The 23,688-nt window shown below is 41.7% G+C and overlaps 1 non-coding gene across 1 annotated transcript; it reads left to right on the forward strand.

Annotated features, from left to right (window-relative positions):
* The first annotated feature begins 16,864 nt into the window (after positions 1-16,864).
* Positions 16,865-16,937, forward strand: trnam-cau (transfer RNA methionine (anticodon CAU)). Its single transcript has one exon. It is a non-coding gene; the product is annotated as a tRNA-Met (tRNA).
* The last annotated feature ends 6,751 nt before the right edge of the window (positions 16,938-23,688 follow it).

Here is a 23,688-nt window from a genome sequence, read left to right on the forward strand (position 1 = left end):
AATAAACATCGATTTGTTTTTTAAAATATATTTTCCATTTCTGCTGTACCACCCCTGTAGAGTGGGCTGTGTGCTCCCCATACCACAGTCTATTAAAAGTTCTGGGTCAGGTGGGTCAGGTGAACTCCATGATACACTTTGGGAGTCTCTAAACCCTGGCCCATAACAAATAAGATTGATGTACTGTAGGGCACTATTTAAGTACATTTGGTTATTGTAGGACACTGTTTAAATGCGATTGATGTACGGTAGGGCAGTGATTAAATGCATTTGGTTTACTATAAAGTACTGTTTAAATGTATTTGATTTACGGTAGGGCACTGTTTAAATGCATTTGATTTACTGCAGAGCACTGTTTAAATCCAAGTGATTTTACATTAGGGCACTGGTTAAATACGTTTGGTTTGCTGTAGGGCACTGTTTAAATACATTTGATTTTGTCCAGAACACAGTTTAAATGCATTTGCTTTAGTGCCGGGCACTGTTTAAACACATTTGATTTACTGTGGTGCACTGTTTAAGTGTATTTGGTTGACTATCGGGCACTGTTTAAACACATTTGATTTACTGTGGCGCACTGTATAAATGTATTTGGTTGACTGTAGGGCACTGTTTAAATGCATTTGATTTACTGTAGTGCACTGGATAAACGTAATTGGTTTATCGTAGGCCACTGTTTTCATGCATTTTATTTACTCTGGGGGCACTGTTTAAATGAATTTGATTTACTGTCGGGCGCTGGTGAAATGAATTTGATTTCCTGCAGGGCGCTGTTTAAATGCATTTGGTTTACTGCAGGACACTTTCTAAATGCACTTGATTGAGTGTGGGCCACTGTGCAACTGCATTTGTGTTGTGCATGGCACTGTTTAAGCACATTTAATTTACTGTAGGGCACAGTTGAAATGCATTTGGTTTACTGCAGGTCACTGTAAATGCATTTGATTTACTATAAAGCACTGTTTAAAAACATTTGGTTCACTGCATGGAACTGTTGAAATGTGATTTATTTACTTTGAGGCACGGTTTATATGCGATTGAAAAACTGTCGGGCACTATTTAAGAACATTGATTTACTGGAGGGCACTTTGTAAAAGCGATTGATTTACTGACGTCACTGTTTAAATACGATTGATATACTGTTGGGCACTGTTTAAATCATTTTATTTGCTATAGTGCGCTGTTTAAATGCATTTGACTTACCGCAGAGCACTGTTTAAATACATTTGATGTTCTGCATGGCGGTGTTTAAATGCATTTGACTTAAGATAGGGCACTGTGTAAATGCATTTGATTTACCGTAGGGCACTGTTTAAATGCATTTGATTTTCTGTCGGGCACTGTTTAAATACATTAGATATTTTGTTGTGCACTGTTGAAATGCATTTGGTTTACTTCAGGGCACTGTTTCCCGTATTTCCCGTACCGACTCCCCGGACAGGCATCGGAACGTGGCGACGAAGGGCTTTTCACAGTAACTTCCTTTCAAACCTACTTGTGACAATAAGCGATTTTCATTTCATTTCACTGTTTAAATTTGTATGATTTACTGTCAGATAATTTAAGGGCATTTGGTTTTTGTCGGGCACTATTTAAAAGCATTTGATTTACTGTAGGGCACTTTTTAAATGCATTTGATTTACTGTAGGGCACTGTTTAAATGCATTTGATTTACTGCAGGGCATTGTTTAAATGTGTTTGACTTACTGTAGGACACTGTTTAAATACATTGGATTTACTCGGGGGCACTGTGTTAATGCATTTGATTTTCTGCAGGGCCCTGTTTAACTATCGTTGATTTACTGTCGGGCACTGCTTAAATACATTTTATTTACTGGATGGTCCAGTTTAAATGCATTTGATTTAACGTAGGTCACTGTTCAAACGCATTTGGGTTACGATAGGGCACTGTTTGAATGCATTTGATTTACTGTAGAACACTGTTTAAATGCATTTGATTTACTGTAGAACACTGTTTAAATGCATTTGATTTACTGTAGGGCACTGTTTAAATGAATTTGATTTACTGTAGGACAATGTTTAAATACGTTTGATTTACTGGAGGGCACTGTTTAAATAAAATTGATTTACAGTAGAGCACTGTTTCAAGACATTTGATTTCGAGTCGAGCACTGTTTAGATGCATTTAATTTACTCTAGGACCCTCTTTAAGTACATTTGAATTCCTGGAATGCGCTGTTAATGCTATTTGTTTACTGTCAGGCACTGTTTAAAGGCATTTGGTTCACTGTAGCGCATTATTTAAAAGCATTTGATTTTCTGTAGCGCACTGTTTAAATGCCTTTGATTTACTGTCGGGCACTATTTATAAACATTTTCTTTAATGTAGCGCATGTTCAAATTAATTTTGTTTCCATTTGGGCACTGTTTAAATACACTTGATTTCCTGTAGGACACTGTTTAAATACATTAGATTTAGTGGCGGGCACTGTTTAACTGTCTTTAGTTTACTGTGGGACACTGTTTAAATGCATTTGATTTTCAGTAGTGCACTTTAAATCCATTTTATTTACTGTAGGGCACTGTTTAAATGCATTTGTTTTAGTGTCGGGCACTGTTGAAATACATGAGATTGACTGTGGGGCACTGTTCAAATGCATTTGGTTTACTGCGGCACACTTTCTTTATGCATTTGATTTAGTGCAGGGCACTGTTCAACTGCATTTGTATTGTCTAGAGCAATATTTAAGAACATTTGATTTACTGTAGAGCACAGTTGAAATGCATTTGATTTACTGTAGCGCACTGTTTAAATGCATTTGATTTACTGTAGCGCACTGTTTAAATGCATTTGATTTACTGTAGCTCCCTGTTTAAATTCATTTGATTTACTGTAGGGAATTGTTTAAATGTGATTGATTTACTTTATGGTCCTGTATAAATACATTTGATTTACTGTAGGGCACTGTTTAAATCCAAGTGATTTTACATTAAGCCACTGGTTAAATACGTTTGGTTTGCTGTAGGGCACTAATTAAATGCATTTGATTTTCTTCAGAGCACAGTTTAAATGCATTTGCTTTAGTGTCCTGCACCTTTTAAATACATTTGATTTACTGTGGTGCACTGTATAAATGTATTTGGTTGTCTGTAGGGCACTGTTTAAATGCATTTGATTTACTGTAGTACACTGGATAAACGTATTTGGTCTATCGTTGGCCACTGTTTTCATGCATTTTATTTACTCTGGGGCACTGTTTAAATACATTTGATTTTCTGTTGGGCACTGTTTAAATACATTAGATGTTTTGTGGTGCACTGTTGAAATGCATTTGGTTGACCTCAGGGCACTGTTTCCCGTACCGACTCCCCGGACAGGCATCGGAATGTGGCGACGAGGGGCTTTTCACAACAACTTCCTTTGAAGCCTACTTGTGACAATAAGCGATTTTCATTTCATTTCACTGTTTAAATTTGTATGATTTACTGTCAGACAACTTACGGGCATTTGGTTTTTGTCGGGCACTATTTAAAAGCATTTGATTTACTGTAGGGCACTGTTTAACTGCATTTGATTTACTGTAGGGCACTGTTTAAATGTGTTTGACTTACTGTAGGACACTGTTTAAATACATTGGATTTACTCGGGGGCACTGTTTAAATGCATTTGATTTTCTGTAGGGCCCTGTTTAACTATCTTTGATTTACTGTCGGGCACTGTTTAAATACATTTTATTTACTGGATGATCCAGTTTAAATGCATTTGATTTAACGTAGATCACTGTTCAAACGCATTTGGGTTACGATAGGGCACTGTTTGAATGCATTTGATTTACTGTAGGACACTGTTTAAATGCATTTGAGTTTCTGCGGGGCACTGTTTTCATGATTTTATTTACTGTAGGTTCTGTTTAAATGCATTTGACTTAACGTAGGGCACTGTTTAAATGCATTTGGGTTACGATAGGGCACTGTTTAAATGCATTTGATTTACTGTAGGACACTGTTTAAATGCATTTGATTTACAGTAGAGCACTGTTTCAAGACATTTGATTTAGAGTCGAGCACTGTTTCGATGCATTTAATTTACTCTAGGACCCTCTTTAAGTACATTTGAATTCCTGGAATGCGCTGTTAATGCTATTTGTTTACTGTCAGGCACTGTTTAAAGGCATTTGGTTCACTGTAGCGCATTATTTAAAAGCATTAGATTTTCTGTAGCGCACTGTTTAAATGCTTTTGATTTACTGTAGCGCACTGTTTAAATGCCTTTGATTTACTGTCGGGCACTGTTTATAAACATTTTCTTTAATGTAGCGCATTGTTCAAATTCATTTGGTTTCCATTTGGGCACTGTTTAAATGCACTTGATTTCCTGTAGGACACTGTTTAAATACATTAGATTTAGTGACGGGCACTGTTTAACTGCCTTTAGTTTACTGTGGGACACTGTTTAAATGCATTTGATTTTCAGTAGTGCACTTTAAATCCATTTTATTTACTGTAGGGCACTGTTTAAATGCATTTGTTTTAGTGTCGGGCACTGTTGAAATACATGAGATTGACTGTGGGGCACTGTTCAAATGCATTTGGTTTACTGCGGCACACTTTCTTAATGCATTTGATTTAGTGCAGGGCACTGTTCAACTGCATTTGTATTCTCTAGAACAATATTTAAGAACATTTGATTTACTGTAGAGCACAGTTGAAATGCATTTGATTTACTGTAGCGCACTGTTTAAATGCATTTGATTTACTGTAGCTCCCTGTTTAAATTCATTTGATTTACTGTAGGGAATTGTTTAAATGTGATTGATTTACTTTATGGCCCTGTATAAATACATTTGATTTACTGTAGGGCACTGTTTAAATCCAAGTGATTTTACATTAAGCCACTGGTTAAATACGTTTGGTTTGCTGTAGGGCACTAATTAAATGCATTTGATTTTCTTCAGAGCACAGTTTAAATGCATTTGCTTTAGTGTCGTGCACCTTTTAAATACATTTGATTTACTGTGGTGCACTGTATAAATGTATTTGGTTGTCTGTAGGGCACTGTTTAAATGCATTTGATTTACTGTAGTGCACTGGATAAACGTATTTGGTTTATCGTAGGCCACTGTTTTCATGCATTTTATTTACTCTGGGGCACTGTTTAAATACATTTGATTTTCTGTTGGGCACTGTTTAAATACATTAGATGTTTTGTGGTGCACTGTTGAAATGCTTTTGGTTTACCTCAGGGCACTGTTTCCCGTACCGACTCCCCGGACAGGCATCGGAATGTGGCGACGAGGGGCTTTTCACAATAACTTCCTTTGAAGCCTACTTGTGACAATAAGCGATTTTCATTTCATTTCACTGTTTAAATTTGTATGATTTACTGTCAGACAACTTAAGGGCATTTGGTTTTTGTCGGGCACTATTTAAAAGCATTTGATTTACTGTAGGGCACTGTTTAACTGCATTTGATTTACTGTAGGGCACCTTTTTATTGTGTTTGACTTACTGTAGGACACTGTTTAAATACATTGGATTTACTCGGGGGCACTGTTTAAATGCATTTGATTTTCTGCCGGGCCCTGTTTAACTATCTTTGATTTACAGTCGGGCACTGTTTAAATACATTTTATTTACTGGATGATCCAGTTTAAATGCATTTGATTTAACGTAGATCACTGTTCAAACGCATTTGGATTACGATAGGGCACTGTTTGAATGCATTTGATTTTCAGTAGGGCACTTTAAATGCATTTTATTTACTGTATGGCACTGTTTAAATGCATTTGCTTTAGTGCCGGGCACTGTTGAAATACATTTGATTGACTGTAGGGCACTGTTTAAATGCATTTGGTTTACTGCGGCACACTTTCTTAATGCATTTGATTTAGTGCAGGGCTCTGTTCAACTGCATTTGTATTGTCTCGGGCAATATTTAAGAACATTTGATTTACTGTGGGGCACAGTTGAAATGCATTTGATTTACTGTAGCGCACTGTTTAAATGCATTTGGTTTACTGTCGGGAACTGTTTAAATGTGATTGATTTACTTTAGGGTACGGTATAAATACATTTGAGTTACTGTAGGGCACTGTTTAAATACATTTGATTCACTGTAGGTGCACTGTTTAAATGCACTTGATTTATGTCGGGTACTGTTTAAATTCGTTTTATTTACTGGAGGAGATGGTAAAAATGTAATGATTTACTGGTGGGTCCTGTTCAAATGCATTTCGTTTACGTTAGGGCACTGTTTATAAGGACAAAGAATAAAGACACATACAGCACCCGAACAGACCCTTCGGCCGTCCAGTCCCGTGCCGACCATCCTGCCCGACTAAACTACAATCTTCTGCGTCCGTATCCATCTTTACCATCCTCTTCACGTATTTGTCAAGATGCCCCTTAATTATCACCTCCTCCGGCGGCGAGTTCCAAGCACCCACTACCTTCTGTGGAAAAAACATGCCTCGTACATCCACTCGATACTTTGCCCCTCGCACCTTAAACCTATGCTCCCTAGTAATTGACCGCTCTTCCCTTGGAAAAAGCCTCTGACTATTCACTCTGTCTTTGACCCTCCTCATAGCTAATGCACTCCATAGCAGGCAACATTCTGGTAAATCTCTTCTGCACCCGCTCTAAAGTCTCCACATCCTTCTGGTAGTGTTGCTACCAGAATTGAACACTATACTCCAAGTGTGGCCTTACTAAGGTTCTATATAGCTGCAACATGACCTGCCAATTCTTATACTCAATGCCCCGGCCTATGAAGGCAAGCATGCCGTATGCCTTCTTGACTACCTTCTCCACCTGTATTGCCCCTTTCAGTGACCTGTCTAACTGTACACCTAGATCTCTCTGACTTTCAATACTCATGAGGGTTCTACCATTCACTGTATATTCGCTACCTGCATTAGACCTTCCAAAATGCATTACCTCACATTTTATAGGATTAAACCCCATCTGCCATATCTTCGTCCAATCTCCAAACAATCTAAATCCTGCTGTATCCTCTGACAGTCCTCATCGCTATCCGCAATTCCACCAACCTTTGTGTCGGCTGCAAACTTACTAATCAGACCAGTTACATGTTCCTCCAAATCATTTACATATACTACAGACAGCAAAGGTCCCAGCACTGATCCCTGCGGAACACGACTAGTCACAGTCCTCCAATAAGAAAAGTATCCTTCCATTGCTATTCTCTGCCTTCTGTGACCTAGCCAGTTCTATATCCACCTTGCCAGCTCACCCGTGTGACTTCACCTTTTGTACTAGTCTGCCATGAGGGACCTTGTCAAAGGCCTTACTCAAGTCCATATCGACACCATCCACTGCCCTACCTGCATCAATCATCTTTGTGACCTCCTCGAAAAACTCTATCAAGTTAGTGAGACACGACCTCTCCTTCACAAAACCATGCGGCCTCTCACTAACACGTTCATTTGCTTCCAAATGGGCAGCACGGTAGCATTGTGGATAGCACAATTGCTTCACAGCTCCAGGGTACCAGGTTCGATTCCGGCTTGGGTCACTGTCTGTGCGGAGTCTGCACATCCTCCCCGTGTGTGCGTGGGTTTCCTCCGGGTGCTCTGGTTTATCTCACTGTCCAAATATGTGCAGGTTAGGTGGTTTGGCCATGATAAATTGCCCTTAGTGTCCAAAATTGCCCTTAGTGTTGGGTGGTGTTAATGGGTTATGGGGATAGGGTGAGGTGTTGACCTTGGGTAGGGTGCTCTTTCCAAGAGCCGGTGGAGACTCGATGGGCCGTATGGCCTCCTTCTGCACTGTAGATTCTATGATAATCAAACGTGAGCAGATACTGTCTCGAAGAATTCTCTCCAGTACTGGGTGATACTCGGTGATACTGCCGATGATCTCTTGAGTGGGGCAATACTAATGGAAATGAATATACAAGTTGGGGAATTAAAGTGAGAAAAATACGTGAAAATCTGATTTACAGCCTTCAGCACCCGATTGTCAGGGGCAGTCCTGGAATGAATGTGTGGGACTTGGCTGCTGGGAGAATGCAGTGATCGCTGCTCCTCGAATACATGATGTACGGGCTCAACAACTGGGCAGTAAGATGTCTAACAAACACCAGGTTAAAGTCCAAGAGGTTTGGTTCGAATTACTAGCTTTCGGAGTGCAGCTCCTTCACCTGAGAAAGGAGCTGTGGTCCGAAAGCTCGTAATTCGAAACAAATCTGTTGGACTTTTATCTGGTGTTGTAAGACGTCTTACTGTGCTCACCCCAGTCCAACGCTGGCATCTCCACATCATCAATAACTGGAGATAAAACAGAGAAATAATGCATTTATCACTCCTAACCGTAATGTAATGGTGCAAGAGTGAGGGACTTTACCAAATGGTCTTCCAATACACCTGACATGAAACAGCATCAGTTATTTAATTATAATGCCGTTTCGGTTCCACAATGCAGTGCGATTTAACACAGCTTTAACATGGGCAGTGCAATACTGGATATACATTCTGTTTTGTTTTTCATTCTTAAAGAGACAGAATGCAGATTCTTTCACACAAAATAAGGAGAGAAATGTGATTCTAATACACACAACAGGAAGTAATCTCTCATTCAGTCAAATACAATATTGATATCGGGCAGCAAAGCATAATCAAAGCGATGACATTTTGGAAAAGTTCTGATGTCTTCCATCAGATTTAATGTAGAGTCATATATCTGTGGACCTCAGGGATGTGGAGTTGACAATTATCTGAGATGGGTGAAAAGAAAGAAGAGATCATCGAAAGAAATCACATCTACATGTTTTCTCTTTCGCAACATTTCCAGTGCAACTGGCCTTTTTAAATTCTATCCAAAACATTCTCCGTTTTTTCTCTCATAAACTCTCACTCAGTGAACCGTGGGATTACTCCAGGAGTCCCAAAATTACACGGGACAGGTAACGCCCAAGCAGCGCGCCACATACAGAGGGAAATGTAACCAACCATCACCGTTTACCAGTGCAATGCAGATTTGTAAACTTTAGATGTAAACGGTCACTGCCCAATGATGTTAGAATCCCCCGGCCTGTGACACAAATAACATTGGTATTGTGAGAAGGTGTGGAAGGAACCGATAACGCGGGGTCAATGAGGATATGACTGTTGTACACTGTGGGGATGAGCATACTTCCGTTAAACATTGGGCTGATAGTTAGATGCTTTGTTTAAATTATTTGCATTCGCGACATGAACAATTGCAAATCCCACTTTGTTCCATGATCGATTAGAATAACTTCAATCCAGAGAGAGTCAATTCATCACAAGAGTGTGGGTGACTGAGGCAATAACCAGAGCTGATAATCTATTCGGAACGCAGTCACAACAGGAGACATGGAAAAGAGGGACATGGAAAAGTACAGGGATGTCCTCAAACATCCAAGCAAATTGAAACATGCGCAATGGCCAATGGACGGTCCTGGAATTAGACAGCCCAAGAATGTGGAAGGGTCGCCCCCAATGGCATGAAGCACATCAAGAGTCTTCGTGGAATTGCGCAAAGCCGAACTTGAATCGTGAAAACTTGATGATCCTCCTGTTAAACAACCTGTTTACCCAGCCCATCAAGCGCAGCGTGCCCCAGGTGTAGAAAAATCTGCAGGTCGCCCATTGGGCTCATCATTCATCCTAGAGCCTATCTCAGCGTAGCTGGAGAAAATCATCGACGGAACCGAGCGATTCTCAAAGAAACAGGAGAATCAAAGGTTTATCTTACCCAGAGTATAGAGATCACTGCTGAACTTTCCCAATTGTAATGCGATCATCAGACCCGGGATCCTGCAGCAAGTGTCCACCCTGAGAGTCAATGGTTTCAGTCTCAGCATCGTCATAGTCGGCAGAAACAGGAGCTGAGAGGCACAGGTGTTTTCATTTGAAGTTACTTACATCCAAAAGACAGTTAGAATGATATACTGTAATCATTCTCTCCCAAGTATAACAGGGGCAGGAAAGTGGATCGATTTCGGTATGACGCCATTGAGTTTGAGCGGAGAGAATTATTGGGCCAGCTTGTGCGGCAGTATTTTCAATTTTAGTTTAAATTCATACTGTTCCCAGAAAATGAGCATCCCTCCAACATGCAGACATTTCACTGCCTCCATTTGCTTGTGAAGAATCACAAGGAAACGTTTATTTTTAATTAATTTCTTTTATTGGGAGAAATGATAAAATGCTGTTTCAGACTCAAGCGGTTTAGATGTTTCTGTTGCTGAAATCATTGTGCAATACCTGAGATCCTAGAATCTCTCATTTAATTGCCGATCTGTTTTGTAATTCAGATTTTACAGAGTGAAGATCTGAAACGAGCTGGTGGAACGAAAATTTCTACATACCCTGAATATTTGAGCATTCAACTTCAGGATATGCGGATCCAGGATCAGTGTCACCCAAACTGCGACTTCTGTAATATTCAATCTGGTTGAGAGTGTTAATGGTTGCAGAATCTGCTAAACACAAAGTGATTGGTTAGTGGATCAGTTGTTTGTGGTGGAGTCATCACAAAGTCATCATGACACATAATACTTCAACCAATCGGAGACGAGGTATTAATAACTTCACCATCTCTGTGACACTGTCCTTGAATTGATACATGCCTCCACTTTGGAAGAACATTCAGCTTTGGGAGATCAGGCGAAGAAACTGCACAAACGTTTCAGGACAACTGTACAGAGGAAGACAGCGAGACATAGAAATATGGAACTTAGGAGCAGGAGTGGGTCTTTCGGCGCCTCTAATTCGTTCTGGAAATCATCATATGTGTTTTGACCTCAATTATTTTTGTAGTAGCAAATTACACAATATCGTAACCAAGTGAAGAAAGTAATCCTGATTGAATTGTATAGGTTTCAGATAGATGCCACAAACTCTCCGCATTCTTACGAACTCAAGCGTAAATGATCGTAAAGGACTCAATCTTTCCTCATATGTCAGACCCACCATTATAGGGATACATCTGGTAAATATTCGTTGTACTCCCTTTATAGCAAAAACAAATCACCCCTCAGATAAGGTGACCAAAACTGTACAATATTCCTGGTGTGGTCTCACGAAGGCACTTTATAATTGCAACATGACACCCTGCTCTGCTACTTTTATGGCCAGCAAACCAGTTGCCTTCTGTTCCACCTGCTGTACCTGCAGGATTACCACAGCGACTGGTGTGAGAAGACACCCGGGTCTCGTTGTACAAACCCCTCTCTCAATTTATAACCAATCAGGTAATATTCTGCCTTCTTATTTTTGCTGCCAACCTCACATTTATCCACATAACTCTGCATATTCCCTGAATTTTCCCACTCAGCTCGGCCAAATCACACTGAAGCATCTTTGTATCGATCCTCATTATAGCTCACCCTCTCACCCAGCGTGTGGCATCTGAAGTGTTGGGCATATTGCATTCTTTGAATCATGAATGTATATTGTGAACAGCCTGGGTCCCAGCACTGAAACATGACTCAATGGATATGACTGCCATTCTGAAAAAAAATGTTTATTCCTACTCTTCTGCTTCTTTTCTGCCAAACATAATTCCATCCATCTTAATATCCTCCCCCCAATCATTTGCGCTTCAATGGCGCTTGCTAATAATCGGGCGAGGGACATTGTAGAAAGCCTTCTGAAAGTCTAGGTAAACCAGGCCCACTGTCCCACCTTATAAATTCTACTGATTATATGCTCAAATAGTTCCAGTCGATTTCATAAGCATGTTTTCCTTTTCGTAAATCCATGATGACTCTGTACGATGTTATCACTGTTTTATAAGTGGTCTGCTATTAAGTCTTTCATAATGACTCTAGAATTGTCCTCACTGCTGACGTTAGGTGTACTGATCTTTTCCCGTTTTCACTCTCCCTCTCCTTCTGGATAGTGGGATTACATTAGCTATCCTCCAATAATTAATTGCAAAGTGCAAATAATCATAAAAGATGATGCACAATGCATCAACAATATCTAGCGCCACGTTGGTAAGTTGCCTAGAATGTATATTATCAAGTTCTGAGATTTATCGGACTTCACTGTCATCAGTTTCCCACCTCCACTTCCTTACTAATACTGCGTTTCTTCAGTAAACCCTGTGTTCCAGAAAATTTCTGGTTTGTTATTTATGTCCATCAGGTGGACAATAAATGTCACTTCTGTCATCTAACAGTTCCGTCCGTTCGGATAGTTAATGTGTCAGATATCCCAGTGGATTAAATAATATAAGGCATAATCCGTGAGGTCAGCATCAGCCGTTGGGTGTTTGATACAGAACCGCTTCCCCTGCCACAATAATTCCTTCTGTTTCAATTTCACTGACGGTAAATACATCAGAAGTGGATTTAGATCGTGGAACCCTCGGGCAATGGTTCAGGGAAGAGCCAGAATGCTCCAAATGGGATCATTTTGCTTCCTTTCTGTTCAGCCATTCTGGATAAACGGCACCCCTCAATACTGTTCACACTCTTGTACATTGTGTTCAGCCCTCCCCTGAACTGTTCTTGCACTTTCGTAATATCCTGTTCAGAGCCATACAATCTACTCCAATTCCATCCAAACAAAGTTCGATTGACTTTGATCTTCACTCTTCTACTTTCCAGTTATAACTGGTTAAAAATAAACTTTTATAAAAGCAACATACTGCGGATGCTGAAAATCAAATGATGTCACAGTCAGAGGGTCTGGCAGGAAGAGTCACATGGTCTCAAAGTGTTGCATTTGTTGGTCTCTCCCAGAATCCTGCCACACCTGCTGACTTTGTCCGGAAATGTCTGTTTTCCCGGTGTTAGAAATGAACATTTGTGTTTTACTTGGTTTCACTTGACCTTTTTACTTCACATCAGATTATTTTCTACCTTTGTGTTCTTAATCCCTTTTAGAAACTATGCCATTTAAATTATTTTTAATTTAATACATGACATGGTGCCTTTTCACGCGAAGTTTTCATTTATGTTAGTTACTTATGTGAAAATTAATTTTCCAATCGTATGTCTATTATAGCAAGTCAGTACATCTCCGCCTACCACAACTTGTGACCATCGTTAAAATGTAGTTTTGACACCAAACTCAAAGTTGTTCCAACAAATTACAAACAACATTCATCTTAGCGCCGATTCATGCAGAACACATTCCTAACCTCCTTCCGTCTATATGGATGCATTTATTCCCAGAATTTAGTCTTTCGATCACTACCAACTGGGACTAATTCTTCTGCTTGCCACGTGACTTCATACTCATGAAATAACCATTTGTATATCGTGTTTTTCATGATCAGCAGGTTTTAAACTCTTTGCAGCTAAAGATGTACAATTGAAATTAGTCGCTGTTACAATATGGGAACACAGCAGTCAGTTTGGGGAATGTGATATACCACGGACATCACAGCATTTTAACAAAAAGAGCATGTCACCTGATTGTGTGAATTTGCGACAGGGGTCATTATTGGTCAGGACAAAACGGCAAACCCTCAAGCCTTCTTCAACATGGTCAATTAATACTTTATACCCATAACAGAGGACATGCTGTTACTCTCTTCAGTAGCTCCAATGAAAGGTCACATCCGAAGGAGCTCCCGCTCAGCATTGTACCGCAGTGTCAGACTTTATTTATCTGCCCAAGTTCTGGGGTAGAACCTGAACCTGAAAACGTCTGACTCAGAGGCCAGATTGCACCTACTTATCACCTAGCTGACAGCTGTGCTCCGGTATCATTCATTAGTGTATTAGGTGGTAACTTCTAGCCTAATATTAGACACCAAAATTTAATCCACAGGCTCACCACACATTGGGTTAAGAAATGTGTCCTCATCTCTGTCCGAAATAGTTTACCCTGAATCCTCAGACTGTGACTCCTGGTTGTGGACACACTCATCATTGGTAACATCTTCCCTGCATCTACCCTGTCTAGACTTGTTAGAATTTTGTAAGTCTCGATGAGATCCCCCTCATTTTCCTGAACTTCAGTGAGGACAATCCTAACGTATTACATCTCTCCGCATATGACAGATCTACCATTCTTAGTATCAATCCATACCTGGGATCTGTCTGATAAACCTTTTTTGCACTACCTCGAGAGCAAGAACATCCTTCCTCAGAAAGGGAGACCAAAACTGCGCACAATATTCGAGGTGTGGCGGCAACACATCCCAGCATCTGTACTCGAAATTTCCTGCAATGAAGGCCAAAATACCATATTATAATACTAACCTTTTATTGTCACAAGTATGAAGTTACTGAGAAAAGCCCCTGGTTGCCACATTACGGCGCCTGCTCGCGTAAGCTGATACGGGAATTGAACCCACGCTGCTGGCCTTGTTCTGCTCTAGAAACCAACGGTCGAGCCCACTGAACTCATCAGCCCTTAATCTCCTTTACCGCCTGTGCATCTGCATGCTTACCTTCAGCGACTGGTCCGCAAGGACTCCCAGGTCCCGCTGCACACTACCCTCTCCCAAATTACAACAATTCAGGTGGTAATCTGCCTTCCTGTTTTGGCTTCCAAAGTGATTAACCTCACACTTATCAAATTATACTGCATCTGCCATTGATTTCCCCACTCACCCTTCCTGTCCAGAGTATGCTGCAGTATCCCGGCATACTCGTCACTGTTCACCATCCCACCCAACTTGGTATCATCTGCAAGCTTTGAAATGTTCATTTACATATTCCAGCAGCCGCTTTACCGATACTTATTTGAAGCTGAACGTTGGTGGAGGCAAATGGAGCCGCGGTGCAGCCTTGTGGGAAACTGTAAACTCCTACGGTGCTCTATGTTATACAATGGCCGCCAAAAAACATTCTGGAACAATTCGGGAGAGTGGGAATCGAATCAAAATCATTCGTCATCTGAAGATGAATAAATACAGATCTCCTTGTTGCATGAGAATGGTGTTGTGCATCCAGTGCACTGAAAATTAAACTTGTTAAACCTGAAGCGACATTTGCCCCTGTAACTTGGGTTTGAAGTGAATACAGAATGCAAACCTGTAGAACCGGTCTGGATGGAAATCTTGTCAGGTGGAGTAGTATATATTTCTGCATAAATTGGTTGGTAGAAACCAGATGGTGAGTCCCAGCCGCCAGTGAGAGGACCTGTTGGAGGGAGAGCGGAACGATTAGCATATTGTTACATTCATAGTTAGACATATAATTCCAGATTGACTCATTTCAAATCTCCCTCTTTGCCGAGGCTGTATTTGTACCAGGGAACACAGAGCATTACTTTGTGTCTCTGGATGATTGGCCCAGTAATATTTCCACTGACTCGATTTCAAGGATCAGTAACGGAGGGATTTCCGGGCCACTATTGTTCTGTCCATCAGATATGAATCAAAATAACTTGGCGCGAGTTAAGATACAGGGAGCAGTTTTGTTTCTCAGCCCCAATCATAGTGGTCCACAAGACAAAGGTTCATCAGATTCTATAGCCAAAATTCTGTATGGAAAATGTCGCCAGCCTGTCGCCAGACGGTCACTAATCCATACCAAGCTTGACGGAGCAGGACTTTCCCCCACTTTACCTGTCTGTTAGTGTGGCCTTGGAAAGAACTTTCAAGGTGTTTTGATATTCCTTGGTATATGAAGTCTTTGGACCTGAAGCAGAGCTTCTGACTCGGCTGTGGGCCCAGTACTCACTGCACCACCAGCAGAGATCCACTCATATCAGAGTGTTTGTTGTGCTGGGATGCAGAATGTAAAAGATGGAAAATGTTCCATCACTTCTGAAAATGGCGGATGGTTCCGTTCAGAGAAGTTGACAGTGGACATCGACACAGTCTGTGCAGGTTTACAACGAATACCGAATGGAACAATATATATAAGCAGCTAAAGAAAATACTGAGCTCAGAGTTTAAAGTGTTTTCATTCAATGTGTTGATCTATTGTTGCAAAAATGAAACTAATTTCGAGTCTCCTGGACGGCTGATGAAAATTCCCTATTTGAAATGTAATGTTTTGAATCTGTTCAAAGATGTGCAGGTTAGTCGGATTGACCATTCTAAATTTCCCTTTCGTGCCTATGGTTAGGTGCGGTTAAGGGAATAGGGGGTCGGATCAGGCCTATGTCGGGTGCCCTTTCGGAGGGTTGGTGCCGATTCGATGGGGCGACTGGTCTCCCTCTGTACCGTACAGTTTTTATGATTCTATGATGTTACTGTTGCTTGAATACCTTGAACGAAATGACTGACCAATAGCATGTTATTTTCTGTCTTACAACCGACTGGGTACAGTTTGGGGAAAGAGACATTGAAGAGAAGATAAACCAACATTCAAAATTCAGTGAGAGGTGCAGAATTCGATTCGAGCCGCACCTTTTATTGACATTGTCCTCTGCATTACTGTCACCAGGGCGAATAACTCACAGATCAATAGGACTCCGAGTGATATGCAGATAACAAGAGGAATGGAAGTGCTTTCATCTTCAGGAGCTGTATGAAAGATTCAGGAAAGTTTTCACAGATAAAGGTTTCACCGTGTAATTTTCAATATTTACATGATTATCATTTTGAGCAATCCTCACAACAAGGCTATTCCAATGTCCAATTATTCCCCGAATATAAAAATAACAATAATATTGAATAATTTCTATCAACGAGATGTACCTTCAGGTGTGGATGGAGAAGAAGTTGGAGAGAAAAGCGGATCTGTGGAACATGTTGAAAAAAATAAACAATTATTTGGGTTTGATGTTCGAAATTCAGCTGTTATTCTTAATTTATAAACGTGCTTCATATTCAGCACCAAGAACCAAACACCCCTGTCCAGCTCAAGCACCCACCACTCTGTGCGATGCTTACCGGAACAAACCACACTGGCGTCTTCCTTGTGATCACAGTTAGCTTGAGGCCACAATGATAAAGGACAATCAGAGAGAAAGGATTCATTTCCAGTGCACTTCACAGAGCCTCGTTAGCGCAGTAGGCAGCGCGTCAGTCTCATAATCTGAAGGTCGTGAGTTCGAGCCTCACACGGGGCACTTTTTTTATGACTGAAACATGGCTAAGGGAGGGGCAGGACTGGCAGCTCAATGTTCCGGGGTACAGATGCTATAGAAAGGATAGAACAGGAGGTAAGAGAGGAGGGGAAATGGCGTTTTTGATTAGGGAGAACATCACGGCAGTACTGAGAGGGGATATATCCGAGGGTTCGCCCACTGAGTCTATTTGGGTGGAACTGAAAAATAAGAAGGGAGAGATCACCTTGGTAGGACTGTACTACAGGCCCCCAAATAGTCAGCGGGAAATTGAGGAGCAAATATGTAAGGAGATTACAGATAGCTACAAGAATAATAGGGTGGTAGTAGTAGGGAACTTTAACTTTCCCAACATTGACTGGGGCAGCCATAGCATTCGGGGCTTGGATGGAGGGAAATTTGTTGGATGTATTCAGGAGGAATTTCTCATTCAGAATGTGGATGGACCGACCAGAGAGGGGGCAAAACTTGACCTCGTCTTGGGAAATAAGGAAGGGCAAGTGACAGAAGTGCTAGTGAGAGATCACTTTGGTACAAGTGACCATAACTCCATTAGTTTTAAGATAGCTATGGAGAATGATAGGTCTGGCCCAATAGTTAAAATTCTTAATTGGGGCAAGGCCAATTTTGATGGTATCAGACAGGAACTTGCAGAGGTAGATTGGGGGAGACTGTTGGGAGGCAAAGGGACGGCTGGTAAATGGGAGGCTTTTAAAAATGTGTTAACCAGGGTGCAGGGTAAGCACATTCCCTTTAGAGTGAAGGGCAAGGCTGGTAGAAGTAGGGAACCCTGGATGACTCGAGATATTGAGACTCTGGTCAAAAAGAAGAAGGAGGCATATGACGTACATAAGCAACTGGGATCAAGTGGATCCCTTGAAGAGTATAGAGATTGTCGAAATAGAGTTAAGAGGGAAATCAGGAGGGCAAAAAGGGGACATGAAATTGCTTTGGCAAATAATGCAAGGGAGAATCCAAAGAGATTCTACAGATACATAAAGGGGAAAAGAGTAACTAGGGACAGAGTAGGGCCTTTTAAGGATCAACAAGGGCATCTATGTGCAGAGCCACAAGAGTTGGGTGAGATCCTGAATGAATATTTCTCATCGGTATTCACGGTGGAGAAAGGCACGGATGTTAGGAAACTAAGGGAAATAAATAGTGATGTCTTGAGAAGTGTGCATATTACAGAGGAGGAGGTGCTGGAAGTCTTAAAGCGCATCAAGGTAGATAAATCCCCGGGACCTGATGAAATGTATCCCAGGATGTTGTGGGAGGCTAGGGAGGAAATTGCGGGTCCCCTAACAGAGATATTTGAATCATCGGCAGCCACAGGTGAGGTGCCTGAAGATTGGAGAGTGGCGAATGTTGTGCCCTTGTTTAAGAAGGGCAGCAGGGAAAAGCCTGGGAACTACAGACCGGTGAGCCTAACGTCTGTAGTAGGTACGTTGCTAGAAGGTATTCTGAGAGACAGGATCTACAAGCATTTAGAGAGGCAAGGACTGATTCGGGGCAGTCAGCATGGCTTTGTGCGTGGAAAATCATGTCTCACAAATTTGATTGAGTTTTTTGAGGGGGTGACCAAGAAGGTAGATGAGGGCAGTGCAGTAGACGTTGTCTACATGGACTTTAGCAAAGCCTTTGACAAGGTACCGCATGGTAGGTTGTTGCAGAAGGTTAAACCTCACGGGATCCAGGGTGAGGTTGCCAATTGGATTCAAAATTGGCTGGACGACAGAAGACAGAGGGTGGTTGTAGAGGGTTGTTTTTCAAACTGGAGGCCTGTGACCAGTGGTCTGCCTCAGGGATCAATGCTGGGTCCACTGTTATTTGTGATTTATATTAATGATTTGGATGAGAATTTAGGAGGCATGGTTAGTAAGTTTGCAGGTGACACCAAGATTGGTGGCACAGTGGATAGTGAAGAAGGTTATCTAGGATTGCAACGGGATATTGATCAATTAGGCCAGTGGGCCGACGAATGGCAGATGGAGTTTAATTTAGATATATGTGAGGTGATGCATTTTGGCAGATCGAACCAGGCCAGGACCTACACAGTTAATGGTATGGCGTTGGGGAGAGTTATAGAACAAAGAGATCTAGGAGTACAGGTTCATAGCTCCTTGAAGGTGGAGTCGCAGGTGGACAGGGTGGTGAAGAAGGCATTCGGCATGCTTGGTTTCATTGGTCAGAACATTGAATACAGGAGTTGGGACGTCTTGTTGAAGTTGTACAAGACATTGGTACGGCCACACTTGGAATACTGTGTGCAGTTCTGATCACCCTATTATAGAATGGATATTATTAAACTGGAAAGAGTGCAGAAAAGATTTACTAGGATGTTGCCGGGACTTGATGGTTTGAGTTATAAGGAGAGGCTGGATAGACTGGGACTTTTTTCCCTGGAGCGTAGGAGGCTTAGGGGTGATCTTATAGAGGTCTATAAAATAATGAGGGGCATAGATAAGGTAGATAGTCAACATCTTTTCCCAAAGGTAGGGTAGTCTAAAACTAGAGGGCATAGGTTTAAGGTGAGAGGGGAGAGATTCAGAAGGGCCCAGAGGGGCAATTTCTTCACTCAGAGGGTAGTGAGTGTCTGGATAGTGCTGCCAGAGGTGGTAGTAGTAGAGGCAGGTACAATTGTGTCTTTTGAAAAACATTTAGATAGTTACATGGGTAAGATGGGTATAGAGGGTTATGGGCCTAGTGCGGGCAACTGGGACTCGCTTAATGGTAAAAACTGGGCGGCATGGACTGGTTGGGCAGAAGGGCCTGTTTCCATGCTGTAAACTTCTACGATTCTATGATTCTATGATCCAGCCAGGTAGTACCGTTACCCTGGCCAAAAGCGGCCCCTCCTGGGGCCAATAGAGGGGGACCACACTCCAACTGCCTGCACACAGCTCTGGCATCGCTCATATTCCTGGAATCATCACAAACCGTGCCCCAAGCGTTGTTACACAATATCGCCACTCGCCCGGAGCATTTGGTGTCACCTCCAGCCAAGCGCAAGATTTGTCCTGAATTTGTCAAAGCAAAAATAATTATTACACTTGACGTGACACAAGCGCAGAATACAATCAGGCAGCTGTTAGAAAAGATGAAGGAGAACCTGATTCTCCACCGAAGTCCTTGAGACTTTAGTGTGGTCCCTTTATTGTGTTTCCCCCTGTTGATAAGACAGACATGTTGAATGAAGATGACATTAATATGTGAAATTACATCTGCAAACAAAGTAGTTCATTGTGTCACCTGAACAAACAATACCCGCATCTTCCCGATGATCACAGTCGTGTTGACCCCACGTCTACCTGACATTGCCAAAGCGTCGTCTCATGTGACAGATATTCGGTCTCATCGAGCCAAATGTGGCCGGTACCCATTCCAAATGATTTAGCGTCATAGTCAATGAAATCGGCGGTGCCGCACTCTAACTGTTTATAGATCACATCTGCATCACGGTTCTCCAGTTTGTCAGAGCACACTGTGCCCCAGGTCCCATTGTAGAAGACTTCCACTCTCCCCTCACAGCGATGCTTTCCATTAACAAGACGTAGCTCTTTGTGCTCTATCAATGAAATAACAAACATCTAGTTGCTTCTACTGATCAATTGTGTATCCAGAGTGCAATGCAATATATATGTTGCGCCAGTTGAGTTAACATTTTCATTGATATTATTTCAGAAAATTAACGGAAACGAGCAGCTGAAATCAAACGATGCAGTCCATAATAAGTAACTGTGAATTCCAAACCAGACATTTACATGATGTACCGCATTGAATGACTAGGAAACTTTGCAAAGTTTAGTGTTGGGTGGAGTTACTGGGTTATGGGGATAGGGTGTGGAGGTGTTGACCTTGGGTAGGGTGCTCTTTCCAAGAGCCGGTGCAGACTCGATGGGCCTTATGGCGTCCTACTGCACTGAAAATTCTATGATAATCTATGATGAATGTGTTACTTAAAATCAGCCTGGATTTTCAGCAGAGCTTTGACAAATTCCCACATTGTTAACTCAGGTCAGAAAATGAGAAACCAGCGAGTCAGTAGGAAAGTTGCCGTAAAATTAGCTGTAAATTATTCTGTTAGTTAAATAGCAGTAGTTCGAACGGGATGTTCACATGGATTGGTGCTGGTGTTGCTGTTCGTGATGATATACATCAACTAGTCGTACTTTGCCCTCACAAGTTAAAGTTCCAAATTTATAGGAGGGAGAAAATGGGGCAAGCAGTTAATTCTGAAGAGGACTGCACAATATATAACAGACACGATGGGCCGAGAGGTCTTTTCTGTGCTGTGGATCTGTATGACCCTGTTACGACCATCTGTTGTACGAATAACATTCACAGTGAGTTCAGGAGAACATGTTTTTCTTCTGATTGCCAGAAAGTTGGAAGAAAGTGAAACTCAGAAAACATAAGATACTTGAGGCGGACAGCACCGATGCTTTTACACTGAGAGTATAAACGGAAGTGAGAGGAGAAAGAATCGGAAGGGAACATAGATCAGGTAGGCTGAACCAACGTTTTAATGCTATTTGTGTGCAGAATATACGCCACACACGGCGTTAGTCCGACTAACCTCCGTCAGTGCTGTTAAGACCAAATTCGGGGATATATCTTCAGTAAGAAACTTCGCTTATAACTGAAGGAAATACGACCTTTACCTGAGCACATGATCTCCACATCTTCTTTATGATTACAGTCGTGGTTTCCCCACAATGCATGGGGGCATTGCCAGATAGACGATACGTTCCCGGAGCAGTCCAGTTCATCAAGCCAAATGGTGCCGGTGCCTGGTCCAGACGGAGCAGGAAACGGAAGCTGCAATGCATTTCCACAACCCAGCTTTTTGCAAACCACTTCAGCTTCTGTCAGGTCCCAGGAATCGTCACAAACTGAGCCCCAGGTCCCAGAGTAATAAATCTCCAATCGGCCAGCACACCGGCTTGCCCCGTCAGACAGCCTTAACTGTTTCTGTCCTGATAGAAAATAATGCAGTGGAATATTATCCTTCGAACACAAATTCATATCACTGCTTAATTCAAACTATTGTGTAATAGCCGCTGAATTAAAATCTCCCTTTCAAGCTGCTGTTCACAGGTAAATGAATACTTGTTGTCCAACACTTTTGTAATCTTACCTAAATGTATAATATGGTGACTGGAAAATAACGCCGTGAAGGCAATGTGGAACTGCTCTTCAATGGGACGTAGGGAAATGCCTATTCCGAAAATCTGAATCAACCGATACAAATCATTTGGAAATGGATAAAGCGCGCAGTGGTTAGCACCGCTGCCTCACCGCGCAGCGGTCCCGGGAATAATCCCGGCCCTGGGTCACTGGCAATGTGGAGAATTCACATTCTCCCCGTGTCTGCGTTGTTCTCACACCCACAACCCAAACATGAATAGCGTATGGTGATTTGGTCACGCTAAATTGCCCGTTAATTGGAAAAAAATAGTGGGTACACTCAATTTATTTTATAAAATCTGCACCGTGGTTTTCGGGATTGGCCCATTTCTATGCTGGATAGAATGTTTCGCCCGCAATTGTCTAATTATGCTAATTAATTAGGCTAAACACAAACCTTTTAAGCAAACATTTTATGTTACGTTTTTCACTGCATACTGTTTTGCTGCCCATATTTTATCAGATATCGCCATAACGTTCTTAATGGTACAAATCAGACAATGTTCAATGGGTTGGTAGCATCATTGAGAGAAAAAGCGGCTTAACCGCTAAAGCACTGACCCTCCCCGCGAATTCACCACACTTCCGGCTGAAAGTTTCAGAAGATCCATGTTCTTTCAAGACAGGAATATTTCTCAAATGCCTAGCTGGGAAACCAACCTTGCTCCCTTCAAAAACGCTAATGCAAACAACACTTTCCAAAGTGAACCGCGCAAATCTGATCTCAGCAGTAATGCCCACCGCAATTACATTCCCTCACACACACACCGCCTACCAAAATCACCTATTTGATCCATCCTGCACTTTCATCCTATAATATAATTTAGCTTTAGAATATCATTGTCATGTTCAACTGCACATATGCATCAATCGATCCCCGATACTTAATGAGGAGGCGTCTTCGAAGTGGTATTGTTACTGGACTACTAATGCCGAGACCTGGGGATAGCTCTGGGGTTGCGGCTTCTAATCCCATCTTGCGAAATGGTGGAATTTCAATTCAACTAAAATCTGTAATTGGACGTCTATTGATGACCATGTCACCATTGTCGATTGTCGTAAAAACCCATCTCATTCACTAATGCACCTCCGGGAGGAAATCTGTTGTCCTAACCCGCTCTGACCTACATGCCAATGCAGTTAAGTCTTAACTTCCCCCAGTCTGAAATAGTCTAGCACTCCACTCAGTTCAAGGGCAATTAGATTTGGGTAACAATTGCTGGCCCAGACAGCGACGCCCGCATCACAAGAACGAACAAAAAAAATCAACAACTCCGACATTGGCTTTTGACAGACAATATCAGAATTCCTTTACATAAACCTTTCCTCTCCCTTTCAGTTGCGCTGTTGAAACCTACCCCTTTGACCAATTCATTTGTCATCGTTGTCATTGGTCATTATTGGCTTTATCTGTATTTATTGTGGGGCGGGACCTAGAGATTTATAACGTTGTTCAATCTGTCAGCAAAGTTCCAAATATGTGTTATTACTGCCCATGTTCATCCTGGCTCCAGTGTTAAATAATTGGTCCACAGGCCCCTGAGGAATAAATGACATGTTCCCA

The sequence above is a fragment of the Scyliorhinus torazame genome, chromosome 20 (assembly GCF_047496885.1).
Source record: "Scyliorhinus torazame isolate Kashiwa2021f chromosome 20, sScyTor2.1, whole genome shotgun sequence".
Classification (NCBI taxonomy): domain Eukaryota; kingdom Metazoa; phylum Chordata; class Chondrichthyes; order Carcharhiniformes; family Scyliorhinidae; genus Scyliorhinus; species Scyliorhinus torazame.